At 34.9% G+C, this 10,749-nt stretch overlaps 1 pseudogene; it reads right to left on the bottom strand.

Annotated features, from left to right (window-relative positions):
- Positions 1-8,624: 8,624 nt before the first annotated feature.
- On the bottom strand, positions 8,625-10,262 carry LOC148845090 (wall-associated receptor kinase 5 pseudogene; annotated as a pseudogene).
- Positions 10,263-10,749: the final 487 nt, after the last annotated feature.

Raw genomic sequence — 10,749 nt, 5'->3', positions numbered from 1 at the left:
AGGGAGAAGAGAGGCCCATAATGATGGAAGTGGCAATGGAGCTAGAGGGTTTAGGAGATACATCAAACACCCATGGGTAGAACATAATCATGAAGAAGCTAAGTATTTGCTTGGTGAGCCATGACATTTACAAAGTTGCAAAACTGGTGAATATGATAGTTTAAGGAATCATGTTTTGATACCATTAGGCAGTGGGCGCTGAATGCTTCACATGCATATCAACTTCATATAATCTTCTTTCTTGTTCAGCTTTCCCAAACAATTTCTGCTCTGTTGTATTGTGTATTCTAGTTATATATATGTTCTTCTCTGTTCAAATTTCTAAAATGTCAAATTGTTAATTTGAGAGAAAGAAGAGAAATGATGCTTCTAATTTAATAATGTATGCTCCATTTAATCACTATATCGAGTAGCACATATATTTGTATTAGTATTTCTTCATATACTGTATCAATGAGATGGAACAAGAAAGGGTAGTGAATACCAGACTAATAAAAGAAGTTTACCATGAACAATAAAAGAATCTCTGTCAATACTTTGTCAATTGGCTGATTCCAAGAGAAAGATTGATGAATGCCAAATTAAGAAAGGAAGCTCAATGTAAACAAGAAAAATAGTCCCCGTGAAACTGTGGATCCAGTTTCACGTTCATTTCTGCTCAAACCTTCATACAAGAATATTTCTTGCTCACGGTTAAATTTTTCTTTTAATTTAATGTAGACCACCCTTTGATGTAAAAGTGTTTTCGTAAAATTTAAAAGAAATGAAGGACAAAATAGTCACAAATGTTTATTTAAGTACCTATTAAAGAAAAAAAGATTATAAAAAATAAGCACTTAAAAATGTTGGATGCTAAATGTAAAGTACTTATTAATATAAGCACTTGTTTTTAAGTACTTGTTCAATAAAGACTTATTGAATGGCCTAAAAAACACACAAACAATGTTCTCAAACCTGGATGGTTTAACTAGAGAATCATTAGGCTTTTCAGAATTCAGATTATGGTTTATTTGACAATTCTCATAGGTTAACCAATCAAACTAACTAGTCATTTACATAGATATTAAATCTGCTCATATATTCTTGCTGGATAGTTGGATGAGACTTACGTGGAAAAAGTGGCAGATTATGGGGTCTTCAAGATTGGTTCCATTAAATCAGACTCGGTGAACTACATTAGTGCAGGGGGCATTGGGTTACATGGACTATAAATATTTTCGACAAGAAATTAAAAGTGATGTTTATATTGGTATAGTTCTATTAGAAGAATTAACTAGAAGAAAAGTACTGGAAATTCATAAACCCAAAAAAAAAAATGAAAAAGAAAAAGAAAAAAGAATGAGACAATGTCTCAGAAATTTTGGGGGATAGAGCTAAATGTAGCAAAGATCAACTCTATGGTAAGACATCAACTTTTCATTATTACAACACTATTGGCTATGATAATTTGGAACATGTTAACACAAACCTTTTAGGCAAGCCAAACCCAATCCCCAACACACGAAATATACAACCTTAACCTTAGGCACTAATGTAGTTCACCGAGTCTGATTTAATGGAACCAATAAATTCTACACCTTATAATCCACCCAACATCATCTTATAAAACGAAAACAGAGCACATCACCCTGCTACACAACTCCATTCCTTCCTTGGTTCCCCCTCGTCCGGCCTCTAGAGAGACCAATCTTCCCCTTGGTTTCCACATCAATACCGTATCTCATGTCTACCAAAAAATGAAAAAGTAAAGAAAAACAAACAAAATACTGTATAGTGCCGATAGTTTGCTTCTTGGGATTTCTTTGTCAGACTGGGCTGCAAGGGTCAGGTCCATGCCCACTAAGTTGTATATATATTGGTGTTATCTTTTATTTATAAATAAAATGAGGTAAGAGGATATGGGCTTCATTAAAATATTCTAAAGAGGCCAACTGAGTCTAAACCTTCCACACGTCATCACTCATCACATGTGGGTTTGTATCACTGTATCTATTATACTGGACACCGATTTTGTCCATTCGTGATTGGTTACAGAAGCTGTTATACACGTCTGTATTTGCAGATCAGATTTCCAGCCCACTATTCTCTGCTAACATAAAATACGCCTTGAATTGTAATCACACATTGCCATCTTGTATTATGAGATATATAATGTACTGTGGGTAAAGTGCAGATATAGAGAAAATGAGTAGCAAACTGTATTTGTAGTAAATTCCAACTTTTTTTTTTTTCATTTGAAAGAAGCCTGTAAGCAATACATTCAATGGCTCAGAAAGAATCAGCTACAGTATACAGAAGATTCAAGGAAATCAGGAACTTGGGACCATGTGTGAAGACGGTTTAATGTAATATCAGATTTGACAAGTGTATATGCCACAAAATTCGCTGATCATTCTCATTCCTGCGCATTCTCCAATTTGATGGAATGACCATTCCCTGCCCTTCCTTTGGAAATGATATCCCATTCCTACTTACTCCCATTTCTATTAATTCCTATTCCTGTTTGAACCAAACAGATTATGGGAATGGACCAATCCAATTCCGATTTCAAAAGATTTTAATCTCGATTCCATCTGTAAACCAAACGGGCCTTAAATATTTTCTAAATAACATGATGGGCAAGCTACTCTGGACAGGGGGTCTATCCACCGATTGCCAATTTTGCTAGAGGTGACTGGTTTAGTAGAAGCTCGTGCATATAGAGATGTTCAGGTGGCAGGGTCTTTGGGTTACATTTATGGGGCATGAAAGCTTTCATAAGAGAAGCTTTTCCAAGGATTGAAGCAGAAGCTGAAGGGGCGCGAGCCAAAGGAGGGGATGTTAGTGTCGTGCAAGATGATCTAGAAAGTAATGATTGGTTGAAGCCGATAAGGTCTTTAAATATGGGGGTGTCCCGGGGAGTATATATTTAGAAGACTCGTTGAATTTTATCTGGATGTTGTCGTTAAACTGATAGAGGAGGAAGAAAGGCAACTAGGGGTAGAGGAGGTAGAGCAAAATTGTCATTTGTCAGGGTGGTAGTGCTTCGGAGATTTTAGATTTTGGAATTGCTAGGAGCAAAGTTTTGGGTCCTAAGTTTTCTTCGAATTTGTTTTTTTCTTTTGTTTGTTGAGTTCTCCTTTTGGTGTGGTTATTTTTGTTGTGCTAGTGTGCCGTTTCTTGGAGTGCTTCTTTGGGTGCTTGTCTTAGCTTTAGCTAGCTTATATTTCTCTCTTCTCTTCTATTTCTCTTTTTTTCTTTTTTAATAACATTTTTCCCATTTACTCTTAAAAAAAAGTGGTCCTGACCCAAATAAGTACTTATTTTTAACATTTTCATTAAGCTATTAAGTTTATATTTGATGAATAAGTGGTTTGAGAATTAAGTACTTATTTCAATAAGTACTTATTGCTATTTGATGGGTCCTTTTCCTAATCATTTATTTTAAATATTTATTCAAATAAGTACAAGTGGTGAGACGACACAATAATTAACAAATAAGTACTTATTTATGTTTTGTAAACAAAAGTTAAGAATAAATACTTATTTTGAAAATAAATACTATGTCAAAGTACAACAAAATGATACTTTCATCACTTGTTACATCAGTTAATTAAGGTCGGCGTAATTTCATTTTCATTGACTTTTGGCTGATTTTGTCACATTTTGAGTGTGTCCAACGCATTCTTCCGTTGACTTTTTAGTTATGTTATCGGCCAATTACTTACACAGTTATTTATTCATTTTATTTATCTTATAAGCACTTTTCATATGAAGTTATACAACCTGCGAGTAAATTGGACTATACATTCAAAACGAGGCGGAGCCGAACATATCGGTGGGGTCACTGCACCCCCCCCCCCCCCCCCACTCTTTGGGGGCATTCTATTTTTAGATTTTGAGAGAGAGAAGTTGGTCAAGATTTTGGTTCTCATGACAAAAAATTTTATATTCTTTTTTTAGATTAATATGAGAATTAGGAAAATTTTATTTTTCTGGGTATCACATCTCCTAATCACCTAGATGAAAAATTGCCAACACTTGAATTAGACAAAAATGTCCATTTTAATAATGGATTTTTATGGATAAAATGATCATTGCCTTAATTACATTAGAAATAAAAGAACATGAATAATACACTTACCCAGATAAAAATCCTTGTCACATTCCCAAAATTCAATTTTAAAATTAGAATTGTTCGTATGGATATTGTAATGAGCAAAATCTCAACAACAGATGGGGCCTGGGGATATAAGGGTGATGTCAACTGCGAATGCAGACTAAGCAAATTGTTGATCTAAAGAGTCCATAGGTGGGTTCATATAATATAATTCAAGCTTTCTTGATCCAGTTTGAATATCGGTTCATATAATATAATTCAAGCTTTCTTGATCCAGTTTGAATATCGGTTCATATAATATAATTCAAGCTTTCTTGGTCCAGTTCGAATATCTTTCATCTTAATAATAATAACAACAATAAGATAACAAATTTGAAAACGGAAAGCAAATATATATAAATTTTATTTCTCAAACAACTAAAATACTGCAAATATTATTGATATTATAGTAAGTCCCAATTGAAATGTATATCTCAATTTGAGGTAATTAAGTTAAGTTTTTGTTGCAGTTATGGGCAGTGTTTTACTGATTTTATATATTTCTCTTATCCATTTACTTTTATATCCTGTTGACCCCGTATTGTTTATGTATCGATTACATTGAAGCTCCTATTGTTACAAGCAACTTAAAGCCGTTGTCTATTAAGTGATGACAAAACTGCCTTTTAACTCAGCTAAAATCTTAAAACAAACAAACTTTTTCTTTTATTTTAGTTTAAAATTTTTAATTTTCTTTTTTTCCAATTTAGATCACAAAGTGTGCTTCTTATATAGAAACAGATGAATGAAAAAAAAAAGGAAATTATATTATTAAATTTAAAGTAAAATTACAATAATTACCAAAAAATTAAATTTATAACGAATTTACTCCATATTAGATTTTAAGAAAGGGTTACTTTGTCACTTAATAGCTTGAACTAACAGCTTTTGTAGGAATAAGCATTCAGCTTATTTGGTTAAAAGTTGTACTGAATAAATCAATGGGTTAAACTATCCCAATGATTTAACAAATAAATAAGAACTTATCCGAATGTTTGCATAATAACTTAAAGTACTTACAGTTTTTGACAGTGGACACTATTCACCCCTTACTGTCTATTCTTTGTTTCTCTTTGAGGTGGAAAGAAGGAGAAGAAGAAAATAACGGGCTTTGGAGGAGCAAAGGCCTATTGTTGTTTTATTTATTTTTTATGAATTTATCCACTTCAGACACTGGTTTACCTCTTCAATCTCCATGAATTCTCAGATCTATGGTGTCCCTAAGCTCTTCTATGGGCTTCTTTTCCCCCTCTTCCTTACCAAAACTCGCCGAGCTCATGAAAGCCCTCCTCTTGCAAACCCTAGAGGATGCGGTTGGCAAGCACAATATCACCATTTTTGCACTGTTGAGAAAACTTTCCTTCATTTGGTACTCCAGGATGAGGTGGTAGTACATGATCTACTCCGGTGCACTCGGTTCATTCAATTGGTCCTGTTGGGTTTCCCTCTTATGTGGAGGATCGCCCAAGAAACCCATGTGGTATTTTTGAGCCCATGGATGAGGGGTTTTTTGTTCAAATGAAAATAATCAAAGGAAATTACTTTTTAGTGGTGTTGGCTACTAAAAGATTGGAAGAAGAAAAGAAAAAGAAGTGAATTCCGTGTAAAAACAGAGCGAAAAGGAGTAGCCTTTTCAAATTCCAGTCTACGCAGTTTTCATCTTGTGCTTCGATCAAAGGTCTTTTGTGGTCCGATTGAGCTGAAATTTTTCAAGTATGTTCGCGACTTAAGGCGTCTTTAATCTGAATGGTGAAGATCTAGTTTGGCTCACTGGTTTGTGAGATCTGAGTCCGTGAACAGTACCTCTGTTTTGGGTGAGATTTCTCTATTATCTTGAGATATTTGTTAGTTTCCAAGAAATGTATTTTCTTGATGATTTGTTGATTGTATGCCTCTAGTTTTATCTAGAGAGAACCCTTGTACAATTACTTTCTTGATAGTGGAAGTTTTTGGGTGATCGTGGTTTTTTTTCCTTCCCACACTAGGAAGGTTTTTCCACGTAAATTTGGTTGTGTTCTTGTATGCTTGTTCTTTGGTTTTAAGCTCCACTAAATTGTTTCCTAACAGAATCACACAAATAGGGAGAAAAGTTTTATTTCTTCTATTTTTGAAAATTGGTTAGAGTTTGCTTGATTTCATGATTCTCCCAACAGGTTCGTCATCAGTTTCGCCATGGCCTTGTCATTTGGGTCCAAAACGGTCAGTGCGTATCCCTCTAACATCAAGTCTCCCCATCTGATCAGTTGCTAACAAGCTGAGGTTCACGAAAATAGTAGTCATTTTGTTGCATCCACCATCAAGCAACAGAGTCTGGATGAAGTCCTTTACTTGGCTCTTACCATCGAACCAATGGTGTAGTCCTCCCTGCCCTAGAGTAGGCGCTGGTGCAATAGATGGACCTGGAGCCATGGCGTAACAAATTGATAGTGCGGGGGCGAACTGGCGGGGGACGGCGGTGTGGGTTTCTTCAATTGGTGGGCCATAGGATAGACCTCTAGTGTTCCCTCAAGTACCAAGGTCAAGATGGAGCAAAGGCTCCAACGATAGTTGAAGTCTAATCCAGATCTCCTGCATAGATCGTTGAACAAACAACTGTTCAATCCCATGGATCACACCGTCGAGGCGGACCATGGTGTCGGGGTGGATGATGGTTGCGAGATCAACAATTTTCTTTTGTCGGAATGCTTGCAAGTCAAATGGAGGTGATCATTGGAATGCGTCTAATGATAAATGATCTTAGGAGATACTTTAGGTGTTGGGTAAGTTACACTATAGCAAAAGAAATGAGTATAAAACCAATCTCAGGACAATAAGAACTTTTCCCCTAAGTTTGTGTGTGAAAAATAGGTAGCCAACAACAATGATAACAAGTAAACAATTCAGCCAAGTAATAGAAAAATATATAACAATCACTGTACAACATCACACCAGAATTTTTACGTGGAAAACCCTAAAATCGGGGAAAAAAACATAGAACCTCTGGTTCGTAAAAATCTTCCATTAATTCAGAAATTAATGGGTAGAATAGTCTTCTCTAGTTGCAACTAGAGGATTACAAACATCAAGGAAATAATCCTTGGCTCACAAGAACTGCATTAATATCACCAAATGCAAGGTCGATACAATACAAACAAAGGTTTAGATTTCACAAAGTTGCTATAAATCTAAACTGAGAAGTAGAGAAAGGAAAAATCACCAAATCTGAATTGGAGTGGGATTCTTAACTCCAACACTTAATATCATCAAGAACGGGCTTGAAAGACACCTCCAAACTTGATCTTGAATGGAATAAGAGCCAACTTTTCTTATCTTCTTCACAAAACTCAAAGAAACAGAAAAAACCCTCGGTTCTATGTTTTTTTCTTGTTTTTCTCAGGTTAGGTGGTTACGAACATGATGCCCAAAAAACTGAAAAGGTGGAAACCTTTTTCTTCCACTATATGACTCCTTTTAGGAGCAAACAAAGGTGGGGTGGGCCCCTCATATGGGCTGGACCCGCACCCAACATTAGGCCACTCCCCTGATCCGATTCGTTTTAGGTTACCAGGCTCCCGGAAGAGTTGCTTGAATTCAGGGTCAAGCGATCACCATCCTTCGGAGGGAAAAAAATGAAAATGCATTCTTCCCTACCTGTGGTCGGCTGGATTTGTAGTGGTCATCGGAGATCTCGCTGGGATTTATAACGGTCATTTTCTCCTGTGTGTTTTTCTCTTCCAATGTATTTATAATCTTTACCTCTTTCCTTAATTGAAGGGTAACGGGTAACATGACCACTTTTTTAATGGATTTTTCCATTGTCAAAAACTATTGAGATACTTCAATGCAAAAAACAAGTGATAGTGCAAACAATAAGACAAACAATAAGTGATAATGCAAAAATTATGAAAATCTATACAAAGTCTGTAAAGCTTCCCTTGCCTTTCCCTTCTTTTCCTTATTTTTTCCTTCAAACCAAATATAACACAAGTGATAAGACAAATTCTTGTCTATTTGCGAAACCATAAAGGTATTTTAAGTATTTAACCCTAAATCAAAACAATAGAACTGAATTTTATTATATAACCGAAATATCCTAAAACCAAAATAACCAAAATTTAAATATTTAATTCGGTTTTTGATTTCAACTGGAATACTGAAATATGCTCACCCGTAAGTATTAATTTTTTTTTAACAGTGGGAGCGCGGATTAAAAACGAATATTTTTATTAAAACGAAAGGAAATGGATTCGGATCGGATTGGATTTGTATAGTTTATATTAGATTCTTATTAGATCTGATCGGATTAAATTGATAGGCATATGTAATGGTGATAGGTAGCAAACATAGTTCAACTTCAAAGTTCTCTATTCACAAATAGGAAATTTACATCATATTATTATAATCTCTTATGCAACCTAGAACTTACAGTAAATAACGCAGCAAGAATTCTTCTGGAAATCTAAACAAAGAAAATGACCATGAAATTGAAATGTGAAATACTTATACATCATCGCCCACTGTCTAATGATATAACAACATGGTTCCTCAAACTATCGTATTCTGTGGTGTTGCAATTATGTGGATTTGATGGCTCAGCAAGCAAATACTCTGCATCTTCATGGTTGGGTTCTACCCATGGATGTTGAACAATGCTCCTGATCAGCCCCTCTAGTTCCATTGCTACTTCCTTCATTGTGGGTCTTTCCTCTCCCTTCACGCTTAGGCATCTCTTTACAAGGTTTGTGACTTCTTGGAGTTGACCCTTGCTGGCTTCATGCAACACTCTATCTTCCAAAAGCTCTAAAACGTTGTCTTCTTTCAGTGAAGTAATAAAATGGATAGCGAGGTTCCTCTCTTTTTCAGGTCTATCAAATTCGAGTGCTTTTCTTCCAGTTAGTAATTCCACAAGAACTATACCAAAGCTATAAACATCACTCTTCTCTGTCAATTGGCTTGTATGAAAATATTCTGGGTCTAGGTACCCCAATGTCCCCTGTACTAACGTTGTGAATTGAGTTTGGTCCAATGGTACTAACCTTGAAGCTCCAAAATCTGATATCTTTGCCATGTAATTATCATCCAAAAGTATATTAGCAGATTTAATATCTCTATGAATGATAGGAGGAGAGGCCGCAGAGTGCAGATAGGCAAGTGCTGTTGCAGTTTCTGTAGCTATCCTCAGACGATTGTCCCATGAAATTGAAGATTTGTGTTCCTCATCATGAATATGTTGGAATAAGGTTCCATTTGTAATAAATTCATAAACCAATAATGGAACTTCAGACTCTAAGCAACAACCCAAAAGCTTCACCACATTTTTATGGTTAATTTGAGAAAGGGTGATCACCTCATTGATGAATTGCTCAACTTGGCTTTCATCCATTATATTGGACTTCTTAATGGCAACTGTCTTATTACTGGGTAAAATTCCTTTGTAAACTGTACCGTAACCACCGCGTCCTAGGATTCGACTCTCATCAAAATTGTTGGTTTCCCTTTTGAGATCTTCCTCGCTAAATATCTTTGCAGCATCTACACCTCCATTACGTGAAGAAAGTTGTTGCCTCAGCAGAAAACCACCATTTTGCTCAAAGAATTTCTCTTTGCATTTGTTCTGCTTTCTCTTCTGGATTCCCCAGTATAACCAGGAGCTAAGAAATAATAGAAGCAAGATCCCAAAACCAGTTCCTACATGTAAAATGTCCACTTAGCTAATGTATGAGGATTCATTGTAATACATAATTCAAAAAATTATACATCCATGCCCCACGCTGAAGGACCTAGGCTATTATGGAATGGCCTAGAATCACAACACTAATGCTTACGAATCTATCCTAAATAAGGGATAATATCCACTTGCCTAATTCACATCAATTGACTTCAGAAACATTAATAACAACTAATTAGAAAAATGCAGGGAAAAGGCTTTATTTTGGTTATGTGATTGGGGCTACAGGATGAAAATTGTGACAGATAGCTAGAGGGTTATAAGCTGAGAATGCACAAATTTACATATTTCACAACTATATATTTATATTAATAAAACAGTGGATACTTGGTTTGGGCATTATGCCAGTCATAAAATTTAAATCCAAACACCATATCTCCTATATCTCCTATTTGGTTAATAGTTACTTGTGCCCATGTTGTTATAAATAAATTATTCCAGTGGATTGCAATTTGATATTAAATAGTATAAATAAATTAAACTAAAAAATGATAAAAAATATATACTATTAATAAAATGAATTAAAATTAACTTTGGTATTATATTTTATAGAATGAAATTAGTTAAAAATTACTTATATGAAACTTTAACCTGTGGAAACTAAGTAAAACTATAAAATTTATATCAACTTTACTAATATTTAGAGAAAGAAAAAAGAAATTATGATGCCAAGAAGTGGTGATACTAGAAGGGATTTAGCAAATAAAAAATCTATGAATTTGGATAAAAACCCAACTAACTGATTACCACTTTTATGATGTGACTATAAGTTTTTCCCGTATATATACATTATTTTTTTTGAGCATGCATCATAGTCAAACTCAACAGCTAGGTACAATATATTGGCAAATGTTTTCAAGTCCAGTTGAACCAAATTATATTGGATCAAGTAAAAATGGATTCA

The sequence above is a fragment of the Nelumbo lutea genome, chromosome 7 (genome assembly GCF_056320005.1).
Source record: "Nelumbo lutea isolate HS-2025 chromosome 7, American lotus-T2T, whole genome shotgun sequence".
Lineage (NCBI taxonomy): Eukaryota > Viridiplantae > Streptophyta > Magnoliopsida > Proteales > Nelumbonaceae > Nelumbo > Nelumbo lutea.
This window is presented reverse-complemented; position numbering and strand designations above follow the sequence as displayed.